The following is a 4,098-nucleotide window of genomic DNA, read 5'->3' on the forward strand; positions in this document are numbered from 1 at the left end:
CAGTGTAGTCGGGAGAAGCGATACACAAGATGTTAACTCCGTCTTTAATATGCACTTCAGCTCGCACAGCCCCACGGGAGACAGGTAGGACGGCCGATGTGGTAAGGCCGCTCACACAGCCCACGGGAGACAGGTAGGACGGCCGGCGTAGCGAGGCCGCTCATACAGCCCACGGAAGACAGGTAGGCAGGCCGGCGTGGTAAGGCCAGCAAGGGCGGCCCGGGTATTTGGTCTCGGGGCCAACAGTGTCTTCCCCGGGTAGACCGCGGCGGTGCTACGGCTGAGTGATGGAGGGCAGTGCCGGGCCGGGCGTAACGCGGCAGCAGCCTCGTCAGGTGGAGGACTCGTTAGGTGGTGAAGGGGAGCCAGTGCCTAGCGAGCTGGCTCGACCGAGTCCTGGAGTCGTCTCCCGTCCTCAGCGCACCAACGTCCGAGGTTGCTTCGGCTGCTGACGTCAGGGCCCCCCCACTCGCGCCGGTGGAGCTCGGGCAGGGCGTTCGAGGCGTTCCGCTGCGGGTAGTGTGAAGCCTCGCTCGGGATGAGTGTAGGTCGAGTGAGGTGTCCCGGGGCTATGTTGGAGTTGAGGAGTTAATAGTTGTCTTCCCTTTACATGCATGTTTCTGATTACATTAAATATTTTCCCATGCACCTTTTCCTTCACCAACTTGTACCACAAACCTTCACGCCACACCATATCAAAAGCTTTCTTGTAGTCCACATACAGACAAAAAAGCTTCCTTTACCTCCAGCTGAACAAATCAATTATACATTGAAGCAAAAATATATGATCCAGTGTAGAGTACTCATGCCTAAAACCTGCTTGTGTTTTATTAATAATAAACTTAGTGTTTGAGTATTCATTGAGTCTCTCGTAAGCAGCTTCCCCATACAACTAAGCAAAGTGATCCCCGGTAGTTATTAACATCCTGAGCGTCACCCTTATTCTTATAAAGTGGCACTATTGTCCCAACCAGCCACTCAGATGGCAGCATCAAGAATCTTATTAAACAGCTTAACATATAGAGGGGCAAAATATGCTGAGTACTTTTAATGTATTCATTTAATATCATGTCATATGCTGGGGATTTTTTTTTTTTTTAAATATTTCTAGCAACCACTTCGTTGGTTATAGGGTCATTAAGTAATGGTGAGCGTTCATTATCCATATCATCATGATCATTTAGAATATTTACTTCATTATTATCAATGTTGTCATCACTCGCTAACTGTCTGAAATGCTCGGAAATTCATTTAATGTAATGGGGATCTGATGGCTCTTTTTCTGACCATTAAGGATTTTCAAGTATTCTTCAGGGTCATCACTTTTGCATTTCCTAAGTACTTTAATTATGTTTATCTTCTTTTTCTTTATTCTTTTAAGATTTGTTTTGTATTTTCTGCTTTCCTCAATCATTCATATTCCTATTCCTGTGCAAATGATATATATGCCTTGCTTTATGGTGCCCCTTTCTTGCTTTCCAGCATTGTTTGTCATAACCATGGAGGTATTATAACAGGAGGCGCCCTCCCGCACCGTCCCCATACAGGCGAGTGAAGCCAGTGGGCGGAGCTTACTGCGTCTGTGGGCGGAGCTTACAATCGGCAGATAGACCCAAGACATTGCGATCTCCTAAGGGAATTTACGACTTGTTTTTGCATACTAGACGAAAAATAAAATAAAAGAATTGATGCTTTGAGTTATATGAAAAGTACATATTTTCCTATTTATTTAATATAGATCTATTATCAACGACATTAAGGCTGGAGTCACACGAGCCACTTTTTAGTGGTCAGTGGCCGCCACAAAATAATGGTCAAAATAGAACACACACATCTCTATGGGTGCATGCACACGGGACACTTTTTTTGTGGTCGCCACAAAACAGTGGCGAGTTGTGGCGGGCGGAGCCATTTTCCGACCACGCCACTGTGGCCGGCGATAGATACCGTTGTTTCAAATGGCAGCGTGCACACGAGCCACTATCGGTGGCCACCACCCTGCCACCCGCTGCTTTCCCTCCGTCTTGACACTTGAACACCTGAATTTTAACTGTCATAATGATGTATAAGTATGACCACGAATAACTTGTGTTCAGGATATAATGAAAGAGCTCTTATATGCTTTCATAACTAATGTTTCATTTCGTTACACAGTTTTGCAAATTAATTGGTTGTGGTACGGATTAATTACTGAATATGGTAGTTTTATTTACCCGGAAGTAGAGAGGGGGAAAGGTTAGTGTCAAGGATCCAGTGTTGGGTGCTGTAATCGGAAGGGATAACAAACAACAAGATAAATGGTTAGACACCAGTTTACTTCAAGTACAGTAGAAAACCCCAAAACAGGCCTTACAATCTGAAGTCTCCAACAAGAAGGCTTCAGCACGCCGGACACAGCAATGACCCGTTGCTCGGCTTCTTCCTCCTCTGAGCGTCTCGTCCAGTGGCAATGACGAGGCAGCACAGCTTCGTCCTTGAAGTGGTGTAGACGTGGGAGGCGCAGGCGGAAAAGGGAAGTCAGGTTCACAGCAGTAACGGGAGTCCAGGGCGTGGAGAGAGGGGAGGTAAGGCACCCAGAACGAGCCCACGGTATCTGAGTTAGCCCGAGTGAGAGCAGGGTGGAGCTTTAGTAGAAGCAAGTGTTCAGGGCGAGGCGAGGCCGCTGTATGACGAGGAAGGCGCTGGCGGCCACCAAGTTGCCTCCTATAGCGGATTGAGAAGCCTCGGTGGTTCAATCGACCGAGGCGTCGAACGGCGTCAGGCGAACGAGCAGCGGGAGTGAAGCAGGTGATTCGCTGCGCCTCGGTAGTTGAACCGCTTCGAACGGCAAGATGCGGGCGGGCGGCAGGAGTGCCCCGGTCGTTCGCCCGCTAAGTTGGTAGTTGCCCTCACACAGGCCCCCATACAAGAATCTAGTCCAGGTAGATTCCACAAACAACTACCAAGTGGAAAGAAAAAAGAACATAAGCCAATAAACTAAAACAGGGAGGAGACTGACGAGGAAACAGGAGTGACTTATGCAGGAAGTCTACTCAATAAATCGGCCACCACATTATCCTTCCCGGCCATATGGACGACACGGTACCCGTAGGCCGGTAGACCCAAGGCCTATCTCAACACCCGGACGATGTCCTGCTGAATCGCTGAAGTACAGCCAGGCGGGGTGGAGAATACGTCCCGGTCGTCCATAAGTGGTTCATCGATGGGAAGTTCTGTGGAGCTGGCGTCAGGTGATGGCTCCTCCACTACGGGAATGGGGCTGACAAGAGGTTCTTCCGTAGCTGGTGGAGACAAGGGTCCAACGAGGTCGATGGCAATTTGGGGAAGTAGTTCTGTAACGACAGATAGGACGTACACGACCTCTCCCCGACATCCGTTGGCACTTATCACAGGAAAGACAGTAAGTACGGATGTCTGCTCCTATACCTGGCCTACCTTATTGGAAAGCGGGGAGGTGAGGCACTTCCTGTAGAGATGTCCGTTGCGATACAGGTACTGGAAGGAGGATCCGTTCCTTGCTTTGTCGACGTGTCCTGATGAGGCTTTCTGCCGTATCGCTGCTAAGGAGGCACAGGAGGCTTGAAGCTGGGAGAAGTCTTGAGGGGTTACTGAAGGAGGTAGAGGTTCCGGAAGGACAAGCGGATGAAGCCTCTTCAACCTACCAGCACGAGTGGTAATGGCGTCCGGGGATCCGGGGTCAGGGGGTGCCGGGGATGTCGGAACACGAGGAGTAGAAGTCCCTCGCGGCAACTTTGAAGGTGAGGATGTTCTGGAAGAATCAGATGGAGATTGAGAAGAGTCAGGGTCATGGGGATCCCTTACCCCAGGCGCGTTTCCGATGAGGGCCCCAACAAACTTAATAGGAGCTCGTACCACTTCAGTCCAACCGGTGAAGTAGGGACAGCAAGTGGCACCTCACCACGGGAAACTTGTCCACTCGTCCTAGGTAGTCAGCAAGCAAGGCAGACCTTTGGACAACTCTCAACATCTATATCAGGTAGCAAGTCTTCAGAGACGATCACACAGGAACAGCCAGTATCCCTGATGATGTTGGAGCTCCAAGACCCGTTAATAGTGCCCGAAACAGAAAACTTCGGG

The 4,098-nt window shown here is 49.6% G+C and overlaps 1 long non-coding RNA gene across 1 annotated transcript; it reads right to left on the reverse strand.

Annotated features, from left to right (window-relative positions):
• Positions 1 to 2,296: 2,296 nt before the first annotated feature.
• Positions 2,297 to 3,798, reverse strand: LOC126993006 (uncharacterized). Its single transcript, XR_007747244.1, has 2 exons — positions 3,436 to 3,798; positions 2,297 to 3,332 (listed from the first exon to the last, which is right to left on the reverse strand). It is a non-coding gene; the product is annotated as an uncharacterized LOC126993006 (long non-coding RNA).
• Positions 3,799 to 4,098: the final 300 nt, after the last annotated feature.

The sequence above is a fragment of the Eriocheir sinensis genome, unplaced genomic scaffold (assembly GCF_024679095.1).
Source record: "Eriocheir sinensis breed Jianghai 21 unplaced genomic scaffold, ASM2467909v1 Scaffold54, whole genome shotgun sequence".
Classification (NCBI taxonomy): Eukaryota; Metazoa; Arthropoda; class Malacostraca; order Decapoda; family Varunidae; genus Eriocheir; species Eriocheir sinensis.